We start from the raw sequence: 15,880 nt of genomic DNA, 5'->3' as shown, positions 1-15,880 counted from the left end.
TTTGGCAATCAAAGCCCTTCACAATTTGTCTCTTTACTTTACATGTTACACTCCTACACAAACTTGGTGACCGAAGGACACCACTTCCTTGCTCTTCCTTACACAAGATACTACATCTCTTGGCTCTAGGCATTTCTACTGCTCCCATACCTAGGCACTCTCCCTCTTCATCTCTACCTCCTGGCTTTCCTGGTTAAATTCCCATCTTCTATGAGGAACCTTTCTTGGTCTCCTTTAATACTAATTGCCCTCCCTCTATTATCTCCAATTTATCCGGCATTTAGATAGTTTATAGATAGTTCTTTTCATGTTGTCTCCTATATAAGAATGTGAGCTCCTTGAAAGAAAGAACTTTCTTTTGCCTTTCTTTTTATCCCAGAGTATCTGGCCATACTTAACAAACACCTATTGACTGAGTGCCCATCATTTGGGGAATGTTTAAACACATGCATTTACCCCATGAAAAAGACAAACATAAGGAATTCAGAAAATCTTGGAAAAATTGGCATTTGACCTAGAAGAAGTCACTCAAAATCTACTTAGACCTCAATTATCTAAGCTAAAAAAATGGGAACAATTTCCCATCTGAGAAATAGCATGTTGGAATATTGGAGGGATCAAAAATGGTGATATATTATATAAAGCACTTCAGAAACTTTCATAAACTATTAGCTACCATTATTTCTATTGTTGCTGATGCTGGAAAAATTCTACTACTTTGGGAACCAGCAGCCCTTCATTCAAATCTTGGTTCTGACATTCGTTAACTGGGTAACACTGGTTTTATCAATTAATTTCTCTGAGCTTCCTATTCCTTGCCCACAAAATGGGGACAGCAAAACTTATACTACCTTCCTCATATGGTGGTTGTGGGGAGAGGGAAAAGTGCCTTACAGCCTTTCAAGTGGAATTATCACTTGAATTATCACTTGAAAGATCTTCATTCAAGGAACAACAGTGTAGAATAGGCATTTTGTTGTTTGTATCTGGAAAGACCAAAATAAAAATCCTGCCTCTGACACCTACTAACTATGTTATGTTGGACAAATCAACTAGTCATTGTGCATCTTATTTTCCTTCTACAAAATAGGCACTGAAATATCTGACTCACAGAGTTGTTGTGAATCTCAGCCAATCATTCAGCTGATGAACATTAATTAAGTACCTACTACATGCCAGGCACTATGTTAAGCACCTACTATGGTGCCAGGCGTTGTGCGGTAATACAAAAAGATGCAAAGGACAAATCCTGCCCTCAGGGAGCTCACAATCTTATGGAGGAAACAAAAAGCAACCAAATATGTACAAACAAGCTATATAGAGAATTTTTTAAATGCATGAATGTTGCTTTGCCAACATGTGAAGTACTTTTCATTTAAAGTACTATATAAATATCAGCGAATTTTCATTTAGAACCTCTTATGTGCGAGGTGTTGTTCAGTAACATAAAGATGTAAATCTTAGTCCCTACACTCAGGGAGTTTCACACACACACACACACACACACACACACACACACACACACAGAGTGAAAGAGAGAGAGAGAGAGAGAGAGAGAGAGAGAGAGAGAGAGAGAGAGAGAGAGAATTGCAAGGTATTCTTCCTTTCCCTACCATGAATTAGAGAAGAAAAGGAGATTTTTTTAGAATTTCACTAGTTAAGGTCAGAACCTTGGACAGCTAAATAGATGGGGAAATACATCTTATTTTCAATATTCCACATGAAAGGGGGATTATAGATAATTACAACTAGGCTTTCAAAAGAAGAGAAATGGATGGCTCTGGCATATTCATTTAATGTGAAGCTTTGTTAATAGGATAAAGCAATAATCCTCTAGAAGAAATAGTTCCCAGTGTCCCCAGACTTTGATCAGTATAATTGTATTTGAAAATATTCTGTCATAAGAAGTGGTTGATTTTTTAAAGATGCATCTGGGTAAGCAAGAATGTATCAGGAAGTGTAAAAATATTTTCTTTAAATTTTTTATACTTTTTTTCCAATTACAAGTTAAAACAATTTCTAACATTTATGTTTTAAAATTTTGAGTTCCAAATTCTTTCCCCTCTATCTTTCTCTTCCCCCTTTCTGAGAAGGCAAGAAATTTTATATAGACTATACATGTGCAGTGGTGCAAAGCATATGTCCATATTAGTCATGTGGCAAAAGAAAATACACCCCCCCCCAAAAAACCAAGAAAAATAAAGAAAGCTTAAAAAAGTATGCTTTTATCTGTATTCAGACCTTACCAGTTCTTTCTCTGGAGGTGGATAGCATATTTCATCACAAGTCCTTTGGATCTGTCTTAGATCATTGTATTGCTGAGAGTAGCTAAGTGATTCACAGCTGATCATTATAGAATGTTGCTGTTACTGTGTACAATGTTCTCCTGGTTCTGCTCGCTTTATACTGCATCAGTTCATATAAATCTTTCCAGGTTTTTTCTGAAACCATCCTGTTCATCATTTCCTATAACACAATAGCACTTCATCACAATCATATACCACAACTTGTTCAGCTATTTCCCAGTTGATGGACATCCCCTCAATTTCCAATTCTTCATCACCACAAAAGTTGTTGCTATAAATATTTGTGTATGTATAGGTCTTCTTCCTTTTTTTAAAAAAAATCTCTTTGGGATACAGTTCTAGTAGTGATATTGCTGGGTCTATATGTACTATATATATGCAGAGTTTATAGCCCTTTGGGCATAGTTCCAAGGAGCTTTCCAGAATGGTTGGATCAATTCACAACTCCACCAACATTGCATTAGTGTCCTTATTTTTCCATATCCTTTCTAAAATTTGTCATTTTCCTTTTCTGTCATATTAGCTAATCTGGTAGATGTGAGATGGTACTTCAGAGTAGTTTTAATTTGCATTTTTCTAATCAATAGTGATTTAGAGCATTTTTTTCTTGTGTCTCTGATTTCTTTCACTAAAAGCTGCCTGTCATATCCTTTGACAATTTATCAATTGAAGAATGACTCATTTTCCTATATATTTGATTCAGCTCTTTATATATTTGAGAAGTAAGGCCTTTATCAGAGAAATGTGCTGAAAATTCCACTTCTCCTCTCCACAATTTTTACCTTTTCTTCTAATTTTGGCTACATTGGTTTCATTTGTGCAAGAACTTTTTAATTTAATATACTCAAAATTATTCATTTTACTTCCCATAATGTTCTCTATCTCTTGTTTTGTCATAAATTCTTCCTTTATCCATAGATAAGACAGGTAAGATATTCCATGCTCATCTAATTTGCTTATGATGTCACCCTTCATGTCTAAATCATGTACCTATTTTGACTTTATCTTGGTATTTGGTGCGAAATGTTGGTCTATACCTATTTTCTGCCAAACTGCTTTCCAATTTTCCCAGAAATTTTTGTTAAATAGTAAATTATCTCCCCCCCCAAAAAGCTTGGATCTTTGCATTTATCAAATACTACATTACTATGGACATTTAGTACTGTGTATTGTGTACCTAATCTATTCTACTGATCCACCACTCTATTTCTTAGTTGGAAGCAGATTGTTTTGGTGATTATCACTTGATATCATAGACCTTTTGTTCTTCCAGATGACTTTTGTTATTTTTTCTAGCTCTATAAAATAATTTTTGGTAGTTTGATTGATATGGTACTGAATAAGTAAGATAACTTGGGTAGAATGGTCATTTTTATTATATTGACTTGGCCTACCCATGAACAATTAATATTTCTCTAGTTGTCTAGATCTGTCTTTATTTGTATGAAAAGTGTTTTGTAACCATATTTATTATAGTCCCTAGGTTTGTCTTAGCATGTTGACTACCTAGTGTTTTATATTGTCTACAATTATATTCTTTTATTTTTCAGTAGTTTTATTGTAGTCTTTTTCACATTAGAGTAATTTCCCATTAACTGACTTCTAAATATTGAACCTTTTCTTTTAACAAACTACAAAAAGAAAAAAAATATTTAAGCAATAGTAAGCGACACAACACTTATATCTTATATTCTATATCCCATTTCCTACTTATAGTCCCCACCTCTCTATTGAAAGAAGGAAGGTGAGTTTCCTTATCAAATGAGGTAATGTATGTGAATCTTTGTAAAACTTAAAGTACTATATAAATGCCATCTGTCTTCAGTGTTGTTATTTTTATCAGGACCAAGATTGTTCATTACAATTCAATTGCTTTTTAGTGTTATTATCATTTAATTATTATAGTCATTATTATAATCATATTTTTATCTTGGTTCTGCTTTATTTACTCTGCATTACTTCATGTAAGTCCTCATGTCTCTTTGAAGGCCTCATACTCATTATTTCTCATGGTACACAGTTATTCCTTCCACATCATGACTTTCCCCATCATGGTTTTAATATCTTGAGTCAGCATAAGAAATTAAATGGAACTTTGTGGGAGTTTTGTGGAAGCTGCAGATGACATGCAAAGGCCAGCAAATGATACAGAGCCTATGACCAAATACTTAACTCAATTTTTACAATAAGGTAGTGTAAAGATCCTATAAAAGAAGAAGAAAAAATTCAGATTTCTTCTCTGGTACAAAGAGAGGGCCAAAATTTTTTGCATGGATTTTCCAGATTATGGGGGCACCACACCCCTAACTCTTGTGATATGGAAGGGATAAATGTAGTAATATTCTATTAGAGTCAAAAATCATAAGCCATCCCCATCAATAGGTCTTATTTTACCCACAACTTAAAAAAATATTTTATCTTTCTCCCTATTACATGTAGAATACAATTTTTAACATTCATTTTTTTAAAGTTTTGAGTTCCAAATTCTATATATCTGTCTTTCCCCTTCCCTGAGATAGTAAGCATTCTGATATGGGTTACACATGTTCAATCATTTTACAGTTATGTTAAATGGAATTTCTCTTCCCATCTCTTCCTGCTGAACTTTGTTGATAATATATAGAAATGCTGATGATTTATGTGGGTTTATTTTATATTCTGCAACTTTTCAGAAGTTAATTATTTCAACTAGTTTTTAATTGATTCTCTAACTATACCATCTCTAAAGAGTGATAGTTCCCCCCCCCCTTCATTGCCTATTCTAATTCCTTCACTTTCTTTTTCTCCTCTTATTGCTGTGGCTAGTATTTCCAGTACAGTACTGAATAATAGTGGTGACAAAGGGCATCCTTGCTTCATCCCTGATCTTATTGGGAAGGCTTCTAGCATATCCCCATGACAGATAATGCTTACTGATAGTTTTAAATAGATACTACTTATCATTTTAAGGAAAGCTCCATTTATTCCTGTGATTTCCATGTTAGGAAATGTAAAGATATTTTCAAAGAATAATAGACTTTGAGCTAGCTGAGACTTTCAAGATTATCTAGTCCAGGTCTTCTTAAACTGTTTCCACTTGAGACCCCTTCAGTGCTTCTTAAATTGTGGGTTGCAACTCCGTGGAGTCATGACCCACAGTTTAAGAAGTGTTGAACCCTCTCATTTTAGAGATTTGATTTGGCTCAGTTCTCACAATTAATAAATAGCAAAGATAAGATATGAACCCAGCTTCTCTCATTCTAAATCCATATCTCTTCTCACTGTACTCTGAAACCTGTTTACCTTAACTGGTGACAGCCAACAGTTAAAAGAGTTACATTAGAGTTTGAATATTTCATGAAAGCCTCTGCTTTGGAAGCCACCAGCTCTCTTTTTCAGCTTACGGAGCATCTTTTTCATTGTGGCTTCCACAGCTTGATGCCAGCATGTATCTCTCAGAGCCTAGGAGAAAGATAATAATAATGGCTGACAATTACATATCATTCTACAGTTACAAAGCATGATCTCTTTTGATTGAATGAATGAATAAAACACTTATTAAGTGCTCACTATGTCCAAAGCACTGTGCTAAATCCTGGAGATACAAATCAAAAAAGTAAGACAGGCTCCACTCTCACAGAAGCTCACATTCTAATGAGGGAGATAGAACACAAATGGAAGGTTTGAGCTTTAAGAACCTTTCTAGGTTCCATGTTCTTAAGGTATAGAAGCGAAATAGCTGGATAACACTTCTTTAATGCCATTTCCACTGGCAAAAAGAGATGCACCTCTGATGTTAAACCATTCAACAGTGCCAGGGGCTTTAGTTTCAAGAACCTTCTTTTCTGGGTCTTCAAGGAATGTGGCAAGTGCAGGAATAGTTGCCAAGCTGCACTTTCACAGAAGTTACTTCTCAGGATGGGAGGGTGGTCAGCAGGGGGCTGGAAGCATTGTTATTCCTAATTCTTCTGGATTCAGGTTCCTATGCTATTTACATAATGGTCCATGGAATGGTAGTGATTCTCACAATATTCTGAGAAGTAATCAGCACTTGTGCTATAATTCTAATTTTACAGATGAAGAAACTAAGGCAAAAGATTAAATCATTCACCCAAAGTTACATAGCCAGTAAGTACATGATGCAGCTGGGATTTGAACACAAGGCTTCTATCCCAGTATTCTTTCCACTGGCCAGGAAGAAAATGAATACACAAACTCCTAGAGATATGTACCCTAAAAGTGTCTGAAACCTCACATTACACAAGGGACTTAGAAAATCTAAGAGAAGGAAAACAGATGATCAGCAGATTGAAAGACATGAAGGTAGCTGGGTTATGGGCTAGTGTGGGCCTCTTACAAGCATGCTCTCTAATTACCAGGTTTATTTTATGCAGAGGATTAGGACAAAAAAACCCTTTAATACAACATAGGGCATGCCCTGGTTATAATGCACTGATTAAGATTTTATTTACATACTAATTTTCACTAAGGTGTTCAAGAAGGAAAAAGTTACTAGATTATATTTTGAGATTGCATTTTAAGCCTGGCGTTTAGAAAAAAAGAGCAATGTATTTATTCCACGAGCTATTATGTTCAGAGTGTTGGGGTGGTCGAGAGTCACTCCTAAAAGAATAATGATGAAGAAGGAATACTGAACTCTTCTGGATTGATGCTATGCCTGAAAATTGGAATTACCATATCAAACAAGTTGAAGGGTAAGATAATGCAGTGAATAGAGTTCTGGACTTGGAGTCAGGAATACTTGAGTTCACTGAAATACTGTGGGCCTCAGTTTCCTTGGATTTGATAACCTGTAAGGCCCCATATAGCCCTAAATCTATGAACCTTTATAGCCTTAAAATGGGAAATCTTTTTTTTTCCCTGCCTGGCTCCATAACCCAATGCTCTTATTGGTCCCACCATCAACTGGGGCTAGGGGCCTCCCAAAGGATTGGTTGTGACTTCTCAAAGCAAGAGGTCCTGGAAACACAGAGGCTGAAAATTTCCTTTGGAGAAAGAGCCAGAAGCACTGGACCGGTAATAAAGAGTCAAGGGTTGGTTACCAGGGATAGGGCTTGCTAAAACAGAGCAGCCAGAGGTTGGGTCTGAATCAGAAGCATGTGCCGATACCATAAAGTTATAGAGTTGGAGGGATAGGCCAAGATGTGCGGGTGAGAATCAGGCAGAAGGTTCAGATATTTGAAGAAGTGAGCAAGGTGAAAGTTTCCAAATGAGCCTGAGCCAATGAGAAGCCCTTGGAGTCTTGCTGGTGTGAGAGATATGGTTGGTTTGTTTTAATGTCTGAATGTAAAAGATCAATTTGTATAGCTCCATTCCTCTGCCGATAAGAATATTCTCAAAGGAAATAGCCGTATCTGAGTGGCCCACACGTATAGAGAAGGGTATGATATATATTTGAAATGCTCTAGGATGGTAAACATTCTAGAGATTATTTGAAGAGACAGGGTTTGCTTTGATTCTATTAGTGAGCACTGATCTTTACCCACCTATGAAATTTTTAAGCCTTATGAAAAAGAGGCAGCTAAGTAATGCAATGGATAGAGTATTGGACCTGGAATCATGAAGACCTGAGTTCAAATCCAGCCCTAGGCACTTACCGGTTGTATGATTCTGGGCAAGTTACCTAAGTACTATCTGCCTGCCTCAGTTTAATCATTGTAATATGGAATGATAAAAGCACCTATCTTTTAGAGTTTTATGAGGATAAAATTAGACATTTGCAAAGCTGTTACAAATATTAAAGTGCTATATGAATACTCTGTTTAAAAAAGTTCCATCAAGAAAAGAATCTGGTCATTGGTACCCCCAACCAGTTGCATTTTTGACATTATTATTTATGCTCTTAATATTTCATGTTGAAAAGATTTAGGAATGCTGTGAATCAGTCTTCATTAAAGCACCTAAATACAGTGCCTCACTGCTGGGAGAGGAAGGAGTGACCCTGTCTCGTGAAGGCTATGCTACTGGTTCATAAGCTCTGGCAGGTCTAACCAACCTGCATAAGACAATTACCTTAGCATGGTATCTGGTACATAGTAACTAGTGCTTAATAAAAGCTTGAGCTGAGAATCAGCCACATTAAATGCCAAGAGGCTGATTGACCAAAGGGAATTTTTTGACCATGGCAATAATGGAAGAGTATTGGGTTTAGAGTCAGAGGACCTGAGTTTGAATCCTACCCAAGCCACTTACAACCTGTATGATCTTGGGCAAGGCATTTCACCAATTTGGGCTTCAGGCTCCTTGGCTGTAAAATGAGAGTTGGACTAGATGTCTTCTAAGGTCCCTCCCAGCTCTAAATCTATGAGTCAATAAACTAATTTATGATGTATCTACTAAAGCAAGGGTTAGCTAACTACTGCCTTCCCCTTGCTTTTATACAGCCCATGAGTTTTTAAATAGAGTTTTATTGCAGTGAACTGGATTTACACCGCACCCCAACCCTTGCTGGTAGTTTATTAACCCCTGTACTGAAAGTATTGCAATCTGCTTTGATGTGCAAGCTATTCACACTAATTTAATAATAGATCCTTTTGACATGTCGAAGCCCCAGGAAATCATCTCAATATACTGCCAGTTCCTTGGTTCCCAGGTCTGAAGGAAAAGATACAACCACCAGACCCAAGTCTCTGTCATAAGGGATTTGCAGGTAGAGGCTCTTGTCACACAATAATTGGTCTTCAGTGTAACCACTTAAGCTTCGTGGACTTCAAGGTGCAGTTTTAGGGACAATAGATTTTGAGCCCGAAGACTTGAGTTCAAATCATACTTCCTGCAAAGTGTTTTGAATTAATCTCTTTTCATATTCATGAAATCAGATTTTATCCATTATCATCACCTGTTGAGATCTTTTTGGATCCTGACTTTGTCGTCCATTGTGTTACTTCCTCCCCATTTTGCATTAGCTGCAGATTTCACAATTCTGTCATCTATTCCTGTATTGGAGTTACTAAGAAACATGTTACAGAACCAAGGAAATATGCCAGTCACTCCACCTAAACCTCTCTACTGGTTGACATGAGCCCTTAGTCTTATCATTTATATAGATTTTAATCTAGCCAAGTGATCCAATCATCAAATCTCTCTTTCTCCATCTTATCCAAGATTATAGCTCCTCCCCACTTTTACAATTCTTTTAAAAAAGAATTGCCACTTTTTGAGTCCTTTCCAACCACATTTTTGCTATCTGTGGTCCTCCTCTCCCTATCCCTTTGGCACACTAATGCTTTTCAGTCTGAGATTCCTCTGTCCTTGGTAGGCAGGCATTCTCTTTTTTCTTCTTAATTTGCTGGTCTCATTTCCACATGGAACACCTTTTAAACTATGGCTCTCTGTAAATGCTGCTTCACACACACACATACACACACACACACACTGTTGGCTAACCTGCTGATGTAGGAGAGGAAAGGGGATTTTATTTTTCCATTTCAGGATACGGAAAATGCAGGCTGTCATCAGTCAATCCCAGGGAAGGCGGCACCAGCACCTACAGAGTGGCTGAGTCACCTCACTTCAAAGTAACCTCAGAGAAAAAAGCCCCCAAGGAGACTGTGTCCTAGAGTGTCTGCAAGAGTTGTGGATTTTTCACATGGCAAATGAACCAATAAGCCACAAAACTGATCTAAAAGTCAAATGTTTGGGTTTTTATGTTCTCATTGAGCCTGCAGGGCATCCAACAGTCAAAAGAGCACAGGACCCCTTATGAGGTTGAATGGAATTTGCATTTTTTCTGGCATCCTTTTTTCAGTGCTATAGGAAAAGAACATTTGGTTTCTGCTCAAGACAGGAACAAGGCTGTAGAAAGGCAAATGTTAGCAACGTGGGAATGCCTACTAGCCAAGCAGATGGCAATACACCTGTCTTTCCCAAGAATGAGACAACACACATCACATAGTAGCATGTACTGTCCTCCTGAGACAAGTACACTGGCAAAATGCAACGCTTGCGGAGTGGTGTGGCATGAAGAGCACCAGAGAACATCACTGCCACTTACTACCTGCATGACATTGGACAAGCCATGAAATCTCTGAAGACCAAGGCTTCCTCATCTGTAACATGAGGGGATTGGACTAGATGGCCTTTGAGGTTTCTTTTACCTCTGGATCTCTGATGTTTTGAATTTGTAGAAATCAAATTTCATAGAAATTGTTGAACCTAGGAAGCGCTCTCTCTCTCTCTCTCTCTCTCTCCCTCTACCTTTCCCTCTTGCTCTCATTTTATTGGTGTAGGCATCTTCTCATATAGATATGCTCTGTATAGATGCAGATCAGCACCTATTTGTTATTTACAGTCATAGAGAATTTCTTAGAGGAAATGAGCAGTTAAGTGACTTGACCAGAGTCTCACAACTAGTGTGTATCAAAGGCAGAACTCAAACCCAGCTCTTACTTACTCCAAGGCTAGTCCTTTACTCATGAAACCATCTTGAGAAAAAATTGTCTTTTAAAGGTTCAGAGAGTCATAAAATATCAGAGCTGGGTGAAAAAATATGTAGGAGCTTTGAAATATTAGGTTGGAAAATTTTTAAAGGGACTTTGAGTTGTGCAATTTGAACTTAGGAAAAGGACAATTCCTCCTGGAAGGAACCCAGTCAATCTTTCAGCTCCTCAGTGGAACCTAATCTGCCCCCACTGACTTTGGCAGAAATTTCATTTGTTGACAATAGACATTTTCCCTCTATTTTTTGTTTTGTTTTGTTTTGCTTTTGTTGAGTCACTGCACTGCATGTTGTGTTAGGGCTGCTTGTATTCTTGTCTGAAATAGACTGGCTGTTTTTCAGGGAGGGAATGGTGTCCTTGGTTATCTAGAACTTGTATGGTAGAAATAGTACAGGTGTTCATGAATAAGAACTCTAATAGTGACCTGAAACTGACATAACTCAAAATGTGAATATTTGAAATGGGGAGACTAGAGCAGTGTTGCTTATCATGAAGACAGATTTTCATGGGGAAACCCATGAATCTAAGGGAAGAAGCATGGTAGAGGGCATTTGGGTAAGAATAAAAGGAGAAATGATTGTTATTCATTCAACAAACATTTATTAAACACTTATTGGGTTCAGAGCCCTTTACTAGCCACCAGGAAAGATAGAAAGTTTAGAAATGACATGGTCCTTGCCTCCATGAACCTTATAGTGTAGTAGGAAGATAAATATCAAACACATATAATGGAATGCTATTGTCATACTGTGCAAGAGGATAAAGAAGCAGTAGGACATAACAGATAGAGGGTGGCCTTGGAGTTGAAACACCTGGATTCAGGTCCTGCCTCTGACACATACCAGTTGTGGAATTAGGAGCAAGTCATTTAACCTTTAGTACCTCAGGTAATATCTGCAGAGGAATTGCTGATCTGTACTGCTAGGTAGAATTTCCACATAGAGAGATCCCCCCAGCCAGTGAAATAACAGATTTCCCCCACCTCAATGAAAAAGCAAATATGAAGAATTCAGAGAAATATAGGAAGACTTGCATGAACTGATGCAAGTGAGCAATATAATATGTGATTACAATAACACAAATGAAAACAACAAGAAAAGGCAGCTGAACTCATATTAGTAAGAATGAATAATCTTTGTCCCAGATAACCTGCACCCTTGTGGTAGTATGGTGGGGATTACAGATAAAGAATGTAGACACTATCGGAGGCAGATGTTTGGTTGGTCAGATTCACTTAGGTCTTTTTCCTTGTCAAAAAATAGGACTCAGTGAAATCATATACAAGGAAATGTGGCATAAAAAGGAAAGACATCCATACAACTACGTTAAAAAATGGAAATGGGGAGGCAAATATAGTAATACATATTTTTGGTAAATGTGTACTTAACAGCAAACAAGATAGATGAAAAGTATTACTAGAGCCATAGTTGAAACTCCAAATTGTCTAAGCTTAAAACATTTTATAAATGAAAAATCCACAAATAATATGATATAATATATGACAATGCATTAGAAAGGTGCCATGCCTCATGCAGCTGAGGCAACAGAAGAGTAGAAATAGATCTAGGGTGAGAGTCAGGAGGGACATGAGTTCAAATTTAGCCTTAGGTACTTTTTAGCTGTGTAACTATGGGCAAGTCACTTAACTGTCATCAACCTCCATTTTCTTATCTGTAAAATGGGATGATAATAATGCCTGTAGCACCTAGCCCACAGGATTATGAGAATCAAGTGAGATGATGTACACAAAATGTTTGATAAGTGCAAGCTATCATTGTTGTGGTTGTTGTTAATAAATGCCATATGAGGTCCATGTGAGACTATCATGACCAACATATATATCTGATATTGTGGGAGTATACCAAACACCATCTGGCCAGGAGAAGGAAACAGATGATAAATTCTGGAACTAGATCACACCGTGCTGAGAACCTCTAAAGAAACTGAGAATTATTTGTAAATGAAAGAAAATGACAGATAAGCAGTGAGGAGGGAATCCTGGTATAATCTGGTACCACCATTCCCAATTTTGGAACATCCAATTTTAAAGAGTTTAGAGAAGAGACAGATAGGATGCCCACACCTAACAATTTCATGGGGTAGCTAGTTTAAGAGGTATGAGATATTCTCAAGAACATCAGATCATCAGATCTGTTCTCAAGAACATCAGATCAGCCATCCCTCACTTGAAAACCATTGCTTGTGAACTGATGCATGTCTTTCACCAGGTAACTAGGGAACACATCAGTTCAAAGAAAAAGATGTTTAATTAAATTGCATAGTATGATGAATGTCAAAAAAAGATTTCCCATATACACCCATGTGAATACTTTCCTGCACGTTACTATACTTCCAGTGGGGAAGTGGATACAGACATGGCGTATGTGTAGTGAGGATGTGAGTGTAGGAATCACGTCTGTTCAAGACAACTCATACATCTAATACCGTTGAGATGCCGATATTTTCTGGTGATGGCAGGTGCCAATTATGTCTGGTGAGTTCAATGGGCAAAGTGTTTTCTCCACTATGTTGAGCTGGCTTCTGTTCTACTGTGTTACTTCTGCCACCCTGATTCCCACTGGGAGTTACTAATGAGCTAATCTTCTCTTTTCTGCTACTATTTGCCGGTCTTAACTACATAGCCTGTTTGGGTTATCTGCTGTTCTCAACTGTCATGTGCTATTTTGTAGCTGTTATGTATGTAGCCTTCTCCTTCAACTGAAACGTTCAAGTGATTAATGATCTCTTAATTGCCAAATTTAAAGGCCTTTTCTCAATCCTCATCCTTCTTGACCTGCACAGTGCCTGGCACATAGTAAGCACATTATAAATGTTGTTGTTTAATAATTTGTTTACCATCTTCTTGATACCCTTTTGTCTCTAGATTTTCATGACAATTCTCTCTCTTGTTTCTCCTCTTACCTTTCTGATTGCTCCTCCTCAGCTCCTTTAGTGACTCCGTCTAGGTCACCTGCTAACCATGGATAGTCCTAAGGCTCTGTCCTATCCCTTCTTCTATTCTCTTTTCCCTCCCTTGCCCTCTTCTGTCTTCCCCTTTCCCCTCCTTTCCTCTTCTCTCCATGCCCTTTTTGAGATTGAATATCTGCTGCCTAGCAAAGTATCCTGAATAAAGACAGTATTTATGTTGAATTGAATCAAATGTAATTGTCACAAAATGAAATGTGCTTCATCAAGAGCTAGTGAATTCTCTGTCACTCTAGATCTTCAAGTAACAGCTTGATGGCGATGTTATGTTAAAAAAGGAAATCCATTCCAAAGGCCTCATGATGGAAAATGCTATCCACATCCAAAGAAGGAACTATGGAATTTGAATGCAGATTGAAGCACACTATTTGATATTTTTTTTCTCTTCTGTTGAGTTTTGTTTCCTCTTTCTGGTGGTTCCTCCTATTGGTTCTAATTCTTACTTACAACATCACTAATCTGAAAATATGTTTAATAAGAACTATATCACCTATATCAGATTGTGTGCCATTTTGGGGAGGGTGGTGGGGAGGAAGGGGGATAAAATTTTAAACTCAAAAGCATATAGAAGTGATTGTTGATAAATCAAAATAAATTAATAAAAAAAGGGAATCCAATTTGAGTGCAGGTTGGCTGAGGTGATCCAGGTGTCTTTCCGTCATAAGAATCTATAATTATATATGGCATATGTTTGAGGATGGGTTGGGATGTTAGGATGAAGCAGGAGTTTAATACTGCTAGCCATAGTCATGGGCTGTAGCCTTTTGAGCAATGCAGTAATCAGAGTCCCCAGGGCAGGCCAGGGTCCTTAGTGAGTGCATTCAAGAACAGTCAAAGTCAACCAGTGCCGGTATTAATGGGAAATAGGATGTGATGCAGAATCAAAGTGAACAAGGGCCAGGTATCCTACACTGAAGGTATCCTACAAGAGATCAAGGTGGATGGATTCCCTAGAGCCCTGTCCTAACAGTGCTTCTTCATTTAGAGGTTTCCAGCCCCACTCTTGGCAGCAGCCTCAGAAGTTTCAGTCATTGCACTAAGTGGGGGTAGGAAGCAGGGCAGAACAGCCATCACCCTACTATTTCTGGTGGCCCACAGCTGTCAGCTGCAAACATCTCAGGTCACTAGACTGGCTCCTTGCTGCCCTCTGCTGGCTCCACATCAACCCTGCTCAGTCAGAGGAAACTCTAAAGAGCACTTTTGGGTCACATCACCCGAAGCTAGAAAGAGGCAGTATGGCGTCCTTCTCCCCACTCTATGTCCGAATTCTTCAGCATGCCAAAACTCAGCTGAGTAACGTCTCTAGCCTCTGTAAGTTTGTTTCCTCCAGCACCAAAGCCTTACCCATTCACAGTCTCTGTGGGCGTTTCTCAGGATGCCAGTTTTTACAGTATCCCCACAGATTTGCAAATAGTACCCACTCTTACTGACTACAGGCTACAAAACCAGACCGTCCACCCCCTCGCTTCCACCCCCTGCCAAACGACAATAAACTCCCTCTCTGCTAAAGTCTATTTTAGACTACTAAAATTTATTGTCTGTTGTACATACTTTATTGTATCATCTCAACCCATTATCAGCATGCCATGTGAACAGGCTTCCACTTTTACCCCAGAATCACTCAACCCAGGCAGTGCTGAGTCTGAGCTTTGGGGGCAAAGGAAGACTGTAAGGAAGACTGCAGAAGAATGTCCCCCAGAAGAGATGGATGGCAGCACAAAATTAGGTCAGAAGGCTTTAGGAAAAATGTTTCAGGAAATTTTTTCTTTTCTTTCTTTCTTTTTTTTTTGTATGCAGATTCTTCAGTATCCAAGTGTGGCACATTGGACAAATCAACTCCCCTCTCTAGGCTTCAGTTTCTTCATTTGTAAATGAGGAAATTGGACAAGATAATCCTAAGAACCTTCCCAGTGCTAAAACTGGGATTATGTCTACTATTTGTTTTTCTTCCTGCAAAGGTATTAGAATGTAATTCAATTGGAAGATGAGAGATAGTAGGAATATTAATTGATTAATTATTATTTTATTTGACAAAATGTATATATATATCCATTGCATGCATGTCTTTGCTAGGTGATGTAGGGGTTTTTGATTGTGTCTGGCTCTTTGTGATATTCTTTTTGGGGAGCTTTCTTAGCGAAGACGCTGGAT

The sequence above is a fragment of the Vombatus ursinus genome, unplaced genomic scaffold (genome assembly GCF_900497805.2).
Source record: "Vombatus ursinus unplaced genomic scaffold, bare-nosed wombat genome assembly UNPS02009770.1, whole genome shotgun sequence".
Classification (NCBI taxonomy): Eukaryota; Metazoa; Chordata; class Mammalia; order Diprotodontia; family Vombatidae; genus Vombatus; species Vombatus ursinus.
This window is presented reverse-complemented; position numbering follows the sequence as displayed.